Source organism: Lycium barbarum, chromosome 5, assembly GCF_019175385.1.
Source record: "Lycium barbarum isolate Lr01 chromosome 5, ASM1917538v2, whole genome shotgun sequence".
NCBI classification, from domain to species: domain Eukaryota; kingdom Viridiplantae; phylum Streptophyta; class Magnoliopsida; order Solanales; family Solanaceae; genus Lycium; species Lycium barbarum.
In genome coordinates this window covers 130,958,403-130,972,016 of record NC_083341.1, presented here as the reverse complement: position 1 = coordinate 130,972,016, position 13,614 = coordinate 130,958,403, and the positions used below count along the sequence as shown (strand labels likewise).

At 39.0% G+C, this 13,614-nt stretch overlaps 1 pseudogene; it reads left to right on the top strand.

The window, feature by feature from the left end:
* The first annotated feature begins 393 nt into the window (after positions 1 to 393).
* Positions 394 to 13,225, top strand: LOC132641581 (F-box protein CPR1-like; annotated as a pseudogene).
* Positions 13,226 to 13,614: the final 389 nt, after the last annotated feature.

Genomic DNA, 13,614 nt, shown 5'->3' with positions numbered 1-13,614 from the left:
TGTCAACAAGAGCATGTAAGGATCATATGAGAGGCATGTGACCTGGATAGAGACGTTACACTGGTCTTTTGCTCTTAGCAAGCTTGCAGCTGTGCTGCCGTGGTAAGGCCTGACAGAATAGTGCCACAGCTTTACAGCTGTCATGTAACGTACAGTGCTCAGGGAACCTGATCAAGGACCAAGTTCTTGGCATGTTTATCAAATCATCAAAACTATGAAATGTCGTAACTCATCATTGAGAAAAGGACCCAAATCCTTGTTGGAGACCTAAAATTTTTTAAATAGTAATATTTTGACTTATATGATGCTAAGGTCTTCCACTCCTACAATATTCACTGAATCCCTGGTCTGATTTCTTACAACATCCCCATCTGAAATCAGCAGCTCAAATTAATGATCCCTATTCTTCCCGATGAAATCATCACAGAGATCGTCTTAAAGTTGCCCCCGAATTCGTTGTTGAAATTCACGTGTGTTTCAAAATCATGGCTTCAACTAATCTCCAACCCGGATTTTGTGAAGACCCATCTGAAATTAACAGCTAATGACAAAGGATGCATCCATCATAGAGTTTTGTTTCGAGGCCTCGAAACAAATTTCCAATTTTGTTGTCTCTGTCACGCCCCGAACCATGGCCTGGACGTAACACGGCACTCGGTGCCTGACTGCATGTGACCGAGCGAACCACATGGCTTGCTAAATCATCATGATACATAACATAAGCGGATTATAACGTGAATGCATGATGAGCCTTTATAAAACATGGTAAGTCATAATACTTAATAAAATACTCGTTTAAACATGAGTGAGCCAAAATGGCTATACGACTCCAAATGTCTAACATGACATAACTGACTTGTCTAGTCTATGAAACCTTTATCATGAGTCTGACTGGAAAACATACTTACTGGGACAAGGCCCCCAGCATACCTTTACATGCAAATCTAAATAAAGAAATACAATGTCTAAACCCCGAATGAGATGGGGCTCACCAATAAGCTGGTACGTGCAAATCCTAATGAGCAGAAGCGTCGTCCTGTAAATCCGTACCTGCATCGTGAAATGCAGGCCCCCGGGCAATAAAAGGGGACGTCAGCACATTGAATGTACTGGTATGTAAAGTAACCGAAAGAAACAACATGGAACATAGAATAACATGATAAGAACTGAAACTGAAAACCTGGACATGAACATGAGCATGTGTACATACGTATATATATAACATAAGTAAAAACATGATAAGTAGAGAGAGCATTTTATAAACCGACACATGATATCACCACGTGGATATGTGGAGTCTGGTACCTCGCCGGACCAGCATAGCCCCTATACCTTGCCAGGGTATAAGGTGGTAACGTACCTGATGGATCCATTCAGTGTAAAATTAAGGTATCGTCCTAACTAGGCGGAGCGATCCTTGTCCTATGGTGGCTACATAGTTTCAGGCTATCTGAGCCTTCTCGGTAATTCGTGCAACTCCCAAAAACATTAACATAATATAGTTGGCTAAGAAGCCCATGATTTTTGTGAATTAACTTGTACTTATCTTGTAATAATGATTTCACGAAATAACTTATAAACATGGTTTCATGAAATAGCTTGTAAACATATTCTTGATTCATGAGTAATAACAATAGTTCATAATCATATATGTGTAATTGACTTGAAAACATGGCTGTAACTTGCAAAATAAAATCATAAGTTTCATATGAACATAATGAGAACACATGAGGAAGAATTCATGATTCATGGATTAAGTTAGGATTCCTAATGTCACGCCCCGAACCATGGCCTGGACGTAACACGGCACTCGGTGCCTGACTACATGTGACCGAGCGAACCACATGACTTGCTGAATCATCATGATGCATAACATAAGCGGAATATAACGTGAATGCATGATGAGCCTTTATAAAACATAATAAGTCATAATACTTAATAAAGTACTTGTTTAAACATGAGTGAGCCAAAATGGCTATGCGACTTCGATTATCTGACATGACATAACTGTCTGTTCTAGTCTATGAAACCTCTATCATGAGTCTGACTGAAAAACATACTTACTGGGACAAGGCCCCCAGCATACCTTTAGATGCATAACTAATCATAAGATAAAAGTTGACTAAACCCCGAATGAGATGGGGCTCACAAATAAGCTGATACGAATGCTGTCCTACTGAGCAGATGTGTCATCCTGTATATCAGTACCTGCATCGTGAAATGCAGGCCCCCGGGCAATAAAAAGGGGACGTCAGCACATTGAATGTACTGGTATGTAAAGCAACCGGAAGAAACAACATGGAACATGGAATAACATAGTAAGAACTGAAACTGAAAACTTGGACATGAACATGAGCATGAGCATGAGTACAAAATCATGAAATTTAAAACTGAAACTGCGTACTGGAAGCATGAGGTAGTCTGTAGTAATCTGTAATAATCTGTAATAATCTGTAATAATCTGTAATACCGACATAAACCACCACGGGGAGGAGCGTGGAGTCTGATCTCTGCCCGATCAGCTAAGCCATCTCGTACCTTGTCGGGGCACGAGACATGAACATAACATGAATGGATCCAAATCCCTCAATGGGGAACATATAAAGGAATCGTCCTACTGGGCGGAGCGATTCTTATCCTACGTTGGCATACGTAGTTTCAGGCTATCTGAGCATTCTCGGTATTATTACAACTCCCGAACATGAAAATAATATAGTTGGCTAAGAAGCCCATGACTTTAGTGAATTAACTTGTACTTGTCTTGAAATCATGATTTCACGAAAGGACTTGTAAACATATTTTCATGAAATAACTTGTAAACTTGATCATGAGAAATACCATAATGCATAATCATACGTTTGTAGCTGACTTGAAAACATGCTTGTAATTTGTAAAATAACATTTTACAATTTCATATAAACATCATGAGAACACATGAGGAAGAATTCATGATTCATGGATTAAGCTAGGATTCCTAATGTCCGAAATGGAGGTTTAGGAACACAATAACGAACATATATACGGAATTCATGTACATACATACATACATAATTACGGGCTACCAATACATTGGGTTTAATGCCCTAGGAGTTGAACTTCATAGAATTTACTAAACGGATCATGGGGAAGAACATAGAAGTTCCCACATGTGGATGGAAGTTCTACATACCTTAACCTTCCGCTTTTGGGCGTATCACAATGTCCTTCACCCCCTTCAACTTCAATCTATAGCATACAAGTCATAGTGATTCTATATTAGCAACAATATCCATGTTTTGTTCATCTAAGCATTTTATCAAACACTTAGTGGGCATGAAGCTCTATAACCCCCATTAATGGTGTTTTCTTCACCAAATCCCCATTCTTTTACTTCTAACAATTTCTACAGTCTCAATTAGATGAAATTAACATCATTCTTCATAATCCATATGAATACAACAATCCCAAGTCATCAATCCAACAATTCTAACATAGTTCATATAATCATCTTCAACAAACCCAATTATTATACTCCCAAGAATTCATCAATTCATAACTATAAATGATTGGGGAGTAGAAATATTACCTTTTGGGTAGTCACCACGAAATCAACACCCCCAAGTCCGATCTTGGGCTTAAAATGACGACAACGACTTGTACTACACTTTTTCCTTCACGAGCTTTGGGATTCGGGGCCTTAAACTTGGTTGATTTTCTACTTTCTCTCTCTAATTTCCCTTCTCTCTCACTTCCTCTCTCTAAAATCTGAGTTTTGGAGGAAAACTGGGCTGTTAGGGTAATATTTTCTTTATATACCAAGGGGAAAATGGGTTGACCCAACTTGAAAACGGGTTGGGACCTATCTGTCTTAAAACGTTCATATCTTCTTATCCCGACGTCTCCTGTGAACCCACAACCTATGGTTGGACAGGTTTTTCAATTATCTACAACTTTCGTTCTTTGAGTTTTCCCAAATTCCCAAGTTATGATAGGGTTATGGCCTCCCGAAGTCAGGTGACCCGAAACGTATATACGGACCAAGATACGGTCACTGTTACGGTCCCGTAACACGAGATACGGACCGTAACTTGGTACCGTATCTTGGTGAAACTTTCCAGTGAGTTTCTGGAAATTTTCGGGACGTTACGGTCCACTGTTACGGACCGTAACACGAAATACGGCCCGTAACGTCGCCGTTACGCTGGCAGAATTTCCAGCGAACAGGCTTCAGTAAAATGGGCATAACTCTTTGTACAGATGTCCGTTTGACCCCCGTAAGATACCGTTGGAAAGATATTTCAAAGGGCTACAACTTTCATCAAGGAAGGTTTCTCAAATTCCCAACGGATTTTCATGAAATTGGACTGGAAGTCAGACGTATCAAAAACTTAGCCGATTCTATAGGATTTCAAGTGCCTTACTATTAGCCATATTGAGACGATCATATCTCCTTGCTCCGATCTCTGATTGGCTTGATCCTTATATCGTTAGAAAGGTATTTCTACATAGTACAACTTCATTGATAGTACCTTCCAAAATTCCAAACCGATCAAGGAGTTATCGCTGCCCGAAATAGGCCTATCAACCATTTTCGCAAAACGTTCAAACCTTCCATGTTTCCACTAGAACTCTAATGATATGAGCTTAAACTCAGTCCTAAAATGCGGGGTGTTACAATATCTCCCCCTTGGGATCATTCGTCCTCGAATGATGGGTCATGGTTAAGAATATGGCTAGACATGGCTTGATTACATGAACGTGAAGGAAACATGACATGAAACATGGAGACTGAATTAACATGACATGGTTACATGGAAACGTGAATACTGAGACATGAACATGGGCACTGGATAGCTGACATGAGCGTGGAACATGAGACATAGCATGACATGGGGCATGAAAACTGACATGACATAGTTTCTTGAAAACATCAGTGCCCAAACATGAGACATGAATAGCGAATACATGAACTCGAACATTAAACGTGAGGCAGGAATACATAAGGGACATTATAACTCCTCTCCAAAATGTCATTAAGCCATCATTATGTCGATACTCGTAATTCTTGCCCGACACACAACGTATACCTTGCTTTCCTTAACAACTTTCGTCTCCTACCTCAAATGTCTTTGAAATCTCATTTAGAATCATTAAATATTACTCCTTACTCATCAACATGTCGTATACGTCATACCCTTCGTGGGTCTATTCGCGGTATGCTAACGGAGAAATTTCCAAGGTGTAACATCCTCCCCCTCTGTTGGAACATACGTCCCCAAATGATAACATTCAGGATTCTACAAAAATTTCGCCAGAGTTTCCCCTGTAATATGGCACTACCAACCTGTCACAACAGCCCATAATATCATTGCCTCACAGGGCTACATCACAATAGCATTATAAATTGGCCACACACGACCAAAAGCATGAAAAGAAAGCTTACATACCTCCAATTCTTGGTGCTTCATCATAAATCTCTTCTGTCTCACATTTGTGTAAAATTTCTGGAAATTCTGCGTCATTTTCAAACGCTTTTGTATCAACTTGACTTTCTCTATAACTTGGTAAGCCAAATCTGATCTTAACAACTATGCTTCACCCACTTCTAACCAACCAATTGGTGATCTACACCTTCGCCCATACAGAGCTTCAAATAGAGCCATCCCAATACTAGCATGGTAGTTATTTTTGTAAGTAAACTCAATAAGAGGCAGGTGGTCATCCCAATTACCATCGAAATCAAGGACACATGGTTACTGAACTGAATGAATACGTGACTACTAAACTGCTGAGATACTAAATTGAATGTCTATTGAACTGACTGAAGACTGGCTGACTGAATACTGAGCTAACTGAATACTGGATTAGCTGAATACTGAGCTGGCATAAATACGTGAGTACTGGACTGATACCTGAGTACTAAGCTGACATAAATATCTGAGTATTGAACTAGCATAAATATCATAACATGAGATCTGAATAGCGTATCTGTCTGAACATTTGTCTGAGGATGAAAAGTTGTGCTAAGGTTCACCTTCGTACCCAAATCCTTTCTGAAAGGATTTTCAGAAGTTCGCTGTGACTGAGCACCAAAATCTGAAATAATGGACACTAGGGTCCCATACAATCCGGAAATTTCATTAACATATGACTTGGCATAATCTTCTTGTTCAATCTGTGGTCTTAACTGGCAAGAAGTGCGCTGACTTCGTAAGTCTGTCCACAATCACCGAAATTAAATCATACCTCCTAGCTGAACGAGGTGGACCTGATACAAAGCCCATATTGATCATTTCCCATTTCCATACAGGAATATCAGCATTCTGAGCCAAGCCACCAGGCCTCTGGTGTTCGGCTTTCACCTGTTGACAATTCGGGCACTTAGCTACAAAATCTGCCACATCCTTCTTCATATCGTTCCACCAGTAAATATCCTTAATATCATGATACACCTTAGTGGAACCTGGGTAAATGGAATACCTAGAGTTGTGAGCTTCTAACATGATTCGCTCTCTAAGCCCATCAACATCTGGAACGCATAATCTGCCTCGATATCTCAAGGTACCATTATCTCCCTCCTGTTCAAAAGCTAAGACTTTCTATTCGTGAATCCCCTCTTTCATCTGCAGCAAGTAGGAATAACCAAACTGCTTCTCTCTAACTTAAATGACCAAGCAGGAATGCCATGTTTTGGGCAATAACTCCACCCACTTCGGAGTCTGAAAGTCGAATTCCTAGCTTGGAGAAGTAGTGAAATTCTTTCACCTTAGTTCTCTTGTCTGCCTAAATCATGAGTGGTACTTCCCATACTTGATTTTTTTTATTTTTTTTTTTGAGATATTTCCTAAAATACTCATAGTACTGTTGTGTGCTAAGTCTTTCACTAGAACCTTAAAGATTAGAGTCTTGTGCAATGGCACTACCCTTTTGACATATAATTGGGCATGATCTTATAGCTTTTCTGTGATCGCCTAATCGATAGTGATTGAACTTGACACGATTCGTTCGACGATCATTCTACTCACTTCGGGTTTCCTCTAAGATGAGGCATATTCCTCATGGAGACTATCTCATTATGCCAACTTAACTGAACTGAGGTTCTTCATATCTCATACTAACCATTCAGGTCTTCAATTATCTCGCTGGACTTACTAGCGATTTATGCATCTCCCCCTTAGACCAAGGCTAACATCTTATACTTATAAATTCTTCTCTTCTGATGGGATTGCAATTAACATTTCTTATCTTCTGTAATTTCTTTGTATTCTACAACACTGACGATTTTTTTATTTTTTTTTGACTCACATCTGAGCAATTTCTCATGGGGAAAAACTAAATTTACTTACATGAACGGGTTGCTACTGTATTCATAACTGGCATACTCCATCTTAACGACTTAACTCTGCTCACACTGTAAATATTAGGACAACCCCTTTTTGACAACTCTTAAAGGCTATTCTTCTGTAGTTTGCTCTTTTACGGCTTAGCTGATTTCTTCTTCCACTAATCACTCTACTCTGAACTTAACTTAAGCCCTTGCTTTCTAACACACATTCGGATGTATTCGAACTGTCACCCACTCAAGGTGTTCATCTGAATAGGAAATCAAATTATATTTGTCAAGGTCAGCCGTACTCGTAACTTAGTCAAATCTTATCATTACTGTTGACATGGCTTTTCCAGACATATTATTAATTTATATCTTATTCTCCTTCTATTTCTAGGAAAACATTTGGCAGAGTTTCCTATGTATTTCTTACTATCCCAAAACCTGCACGCAGAAAATACCAACAATGCCTCACAAGGCCAACATATATACATATATCATATCATATCGTAGCCACACAGGGCTCCCAATTTCGACAACAGTATAGAAATGATGAACTTACCTCATATGTCCAACTCAAACTGTACCTGTTACACTTTCTTGTTTATTTTCCATTCTCCTTTTTCAAGAACATCATTATCATTCAACATACCATTCATTCCACTACACCCCTTCTCTAGCAACTTACCTTGTATTCAACTTTCAATAGCACTTGAAGTCTCATTCGTTACCAGTAAGTACTGCACAATTGTACCCCTATGGGTAAACATCCTTACTTGGACCTTGAATTTTCTGTTCATCTCCTGCGCATTCGAAACTTACGTAATTCGAGAGGAAGAGAAGTTTCTTATTGCTCTAAGCTTCATGGCACGATCTAGAGTAGAAAGAAATGAGACAATCCTGAATGTCTTGGTGGTCAACTGTTTATATGTGTGGCGCGCACACACATATAAAAGTGACCCCACTAGACACGGTTTCATAGACTCCCTAAGACACTTGAACCTAGGCTCTGATACCAAGCTTTGTCACGCCCCGAACCATGGCCTAGACGTAACACGGCACTCGGTGCCTGACTACATGTGACCGAGCGAACCACATGACTTGCTGAATCATCATGAAGCATAACATAAGCGGAATATAATGTGAATGCATGATGAGCCTTTATAAAACATAATAAGTCATAATACTTAATAAAGTACTTGTTTAAACATGAGTGAGCCAAAATGGCTATGCGACTTCGATTATCTGACATGACATAACTGTCTGTTCTAGTCTATGAAACCTCTATCATGAGTCTGACTGAAAAACATACTTACTGGGACAAGGCCCCCAGCATACCTTTAGATGCATAACTAATCATAAGATAAAAGTTGACTAAACCCCGAATGAGATGGGGCTCACAAATAAGCTGATACGAATGCTGTCCTACTGAGCAGATGTGTCATCCTGTATATCAGTACCTGCATCGTGAAATGCAGGCCCCCGGGCAATAAAAAGGGGACGTCAGCACATTGAATGTACTGGTATGTAAAGCAACCGGAAGAAACAACATGGAACATGGAATAACATAGTAAGAACTGAAACTGAAAACTTGGACATGAACATGAGCATGAGCATGAGTACAAAATCATGAAATTTAAAACTGAAACTGCGTACTGGAAGCATGAGGTAGTCTGTAGTAATCTGTAATAATCTGTAATAATCTGTAATAATCTGTAATACCGACATAAACCACCACGGGGAGGAGCGTGGAGTCTGATCTCTGCCCGATCAGCTAAGCCATCTCGTACCTTGTCGGGGCACGAGACATGAACATAACATGAATGGATCCAAATCCCTCAATGGGGAACATATAAAGGAATCGTCCTACTGGGCGGAGCGATTCTTATCCTACGTTGGCATACGTAGTTTCAGGCTATCTGAGCATTCTCGGTATTATTACAACTCCCGAACATGAAAATAATATAGTTGGCTAAGAAGCCCATGACTTTAGTGAATTAACTTGTACTTGTCTTGAAATCATGATTTCACGAAAGGACTTGTAAACATATTTTCATGAAATAACTTGTAAACTTGATCATGAGAAATACCATAATGCATAATCATACGTTTGTAGCTGACTTGAAAACATGCTTGTAATTTGTAAAATAACATTTTACAATTTCATATAAACATCATGAGAACACATGAGGAAGAATTCATGATTCATGGATTAAGCTAGGATTCCTAATGTCCGAAATGGAGGTTTAGGAACACAATAACGAACATATATACGGAATTCATGTACATACATACATACATAATTACGGGCTACCAATACATTGGGTTTAATGCCCTAGGAGTTGAACTTCATAGAATTTACTAAACGGATCATGGGGAAGAACATAGAAGTTCCCACATGTGGATGGAAGTTCTACATACCTTAACCTTCCGCTTTTGGGCGTATCACAATGTCCTTCACCCCCTTCAACTTCAATCTATAGCATACAAGTCATAGTGATTCTATATTAGCAACAATATCCATGTTTTGTTCATCTAAGCATTTTATCAAACACTTAGTGGGCATGAAGCTCTATAACCCCCATTAATGGTGTTTTCTTCACCAAATCCCCATTCTTTTACTTCTAACAATTTCTACAGTCTCAATTAGATGAAATTAACATCAATCTTCATAATCCATATGAATACAACAATCCCAAGTCATCAATCCAACAATTCTAACATAGTTCATATAATCATCTTCAACAAACCCAATTATTATACTCCCAAGAATTCATCAATTCATAACTATAAATGATTGGGGAGTAGAAATATTATCTTTTGGGTAGTCACCACGAAATCAACACCCCCAAGTCCGATCTTGGGCTTAAAATGACGACAACGACTTGTACTACACTTTTTCCTTCACGAGCTTTGGGATTCGGGGCCTTAAACTTGGTTGATTTTCTACTTTCTCTCTCTAATTTCCCTTCTCTCTCACTTCCTCTCTCTAAAATCTGAGTTTTGGAGGAAAACTGGGCTGTTAGGGTAATATTTTCTTTATATACCAAGGGGAAAATGGGTTGACCCAACTTGAAAACGGGTTGGGACCTATCTGTCTTAAAACGTCCATATCTTCTTATCCCGACGTCTCCTGTGAACCCACAACCTATGGTTGGACAGGTTTTTCAATTATCTACAACTTTCGTTCTTTGAGTTTTCCCAAATTCCCAAGTTATGATAGGGTTATGGCCTCCCGAAGTCAGGTGACCCGAAACGTATATACGGACCAAGATACGGTCACTGTTACGGTCCCGTAACACGAGATACGGACCGTAACTTGGTACCGTATCTTGGTGAAACTTTCCAGTGAGTTTCTGGAAATTTTCGGGACGTTACGGTCCACTGTTACGGACCGTAACACGAAATACGGCCCGTAACGTCGCCGTTACGCTGGCAGAATTTCCAGCGAACAGGCTTCAGTAAAATGGGCATAACTCTTTGTACAGATGTCCGTTTGACCCCCGTAAGATACCGTTGGAAAGCTATTTCAAAGGGCTACAACTTTCATCCAGGAAGGTTTCTCAAATTCCCAACGGATTTTCATGAAATTTGACTGGAAGTCAGACGTATCAAAAACTTAGCCGATTCTATAGGATTTCAAGTGCCTTACTATTAGCCATATTGAGACGATCATATCTCCTTGCTCCGATCTCTGATTGGCTTGATCCTTATATCGTTAGAAAGGTATTTCTACATACTACAACTTCATTGATAGTACCTTCCAAAATTCCAAACCGATCAAGGAGTTATCGCTGCCCGAAATAGGCCTATCAACCATTTTCGCAAAACGTTCAAACCTTCCATGTTTCCACTAGAACTCTAATGATATGAGCTTAAACTCAGTCCTAAAATGTGGGGTGTTACACCTAATATCCGTAATGGAAGAGTAGGAATACAATAACGAACATAGATACAAAATTCACGTACATACATACATAATTTCGGGCTACTAATATGTTGGGTTTAATGCCCTAGGATTCGAACTTCATGGATTTTACGAAATGGATCATGGGGAAGAACGTAGAGATTCCCACATGTGGATGGAAGTTCTACATACATTAACTTCCCGCTTTTGAGCGTATCACAATGTCCTTCAATCCCTTCAACTTCAATCTATAGCAATACAGGTCATAGGGATTCTATATTAGCAACAATATCCATGCTTTGTTCATCTAAGCATTTTATCAAACACATGGTGGGTATGAAGCTCTATAACCCTCATTAATGGTGTTTTCTTCACCCAATCCCCATTCTATTACTTCTAACTACTTCTACAATCTAAATTAGATGTAATTAACATCATTCTTCATCACCCATATGAATACAACAATCCCAAGTCAACAATCCAACAACTCTAGCATAGTTCATATAATTCTCTCTATCAAACCCATTTATTTTTCTTCCAAGAATTCATCAATTCACAACTATAAATGATTAGGGAGTAGAAACATTACCTTTTATGAGTAGTCACCACGAAATCAACATCCCCAAGTTCGATCTTTAGCTTAGAATGACGGCAACAACTGGTGAGAGACGTCTCCTTAGGGAGAACAAAAGGGGAGAGGTCACAGGTTCGATACCAGCCGCTGCAGCGTATATCGAATCGTCTGTATCTCTTGCTCATACAATACCCAAGTATGTCATGTCATGTCAAGCATGCATGTGTGTCCAGTCGCAAGTGGCTGGCACAGGGGGTTCACAGTTGCATGTATGTGTTAACACCTGCTGTGGGTCCTCACAGTCTCCCTTCCTTGTTTTGTAAATAAAAGAGCACTGAGCTATTTGACATGGATTCTCCCGTGGAAAACCCTACTTTTCTTACTTGGATTGTGGGTTCCTCCAATGGATTGATTTTTTTGTTCAATCAGACACTGGAAGCATTTCTATAGAACCCCACAATTAGGAAGTCAAAGGAATTACCTACGCTACAAGTCTCTTCATTCTATAGCAGACATGGTTTTGGATATGATGAGTCTCGTGACGATTATAAAGTAGTAGTTATCGATTATAATGGTAATTCTTCGTATGATAGTCTGTTCAACATTTCCAGTGTGGTCAACATTTACAGTTTGAGGACTGGTTCTTGGTGAACAGTGCATGAGCTTCAGGACATCTTTCTAGTAAATTCTTTGGGTAAATTTGTCAATGGGAAGCTTTATTGGGTTTCCTCTACTGGGTTTGGTAACTACAAAGTGTGCGACATCATTTCTTTTGATTTAGCAGACGAGACGTGGGGAAGGTTGAAGCTTCCTAGTTGTGGAGAAGTCGATTCTCATTTCATACTAGGAGTTGTAGGAAGTGATCTTTCTCTGCTTTATACTTGCCGTCTAGATACTACTACTTATGATGTGTGGATTATGAAGGATTGTGGAGTTGACATATCTTGGACAAAATTGTTCATCATCAAACATACTCAAAATGCTTGGTTGTACATGTGTTCACCCATTCACACATTCTCTATACATGTTCGAGAGTCAAATAAGGGTAAAATTTTACTTTTGGCTCCCATTTAACATGATATATGTTGGTTCAACCAGACAACTAGAGCTTGCTGATGATGTTAAGGGATACTTTGCTGCAAAAATCTATGTAGAGAGCCTTGTTAATCCCCTATCGATATCTGACTGGGAACGTTGTAACCATGAAACCTGACAGTCACTTAGTTTAGCTGGTATGCTCTTTTTGCACTTTTTTTTTTTTTTTGTCAAATATAGGACAAGGCATTGAATATGTGTTTCCTGATAAGGTGACAAAATATTGAGTCTATATGAATCCATACATCACATTTGCTTGTATAGCTTGTAGTTCTTAGCAATTTCTCCTTTTTTATCCTGTCGTAATTCACAAAAGAAAAAGTTATTAGGTGGTCGTATATTGTTTTTCAATATAAGATACAGCAATATGGATATAAAATTTGTTGTCTTGCACAGCGTTTTAGGAATGAAATCAGCAATAATAATGAGAGAGTGAGATTACCATATCAGAGGTTTGGATCCTTGTCATAATGTAATTAATATATACGTTTTTATTAACACGTGAATATACAAGAAATATCTTAATAATGTCTAATGTTAGATGGTATATTTTGGTAGTGATGGTATATATATGGTGAAGGTGTTGGTGATTTTGGATAGTGGTGGAAGAAGAAGGGCTGGTGTGGTGAGTTGGCATGCCGTTTAGCTAAAATGGATGGGGTTAATGGAGGAAGGGCCAATGTGAGCAACTTTTATAACTTTAAGGGTAATATATAAACCCATAGAATAACA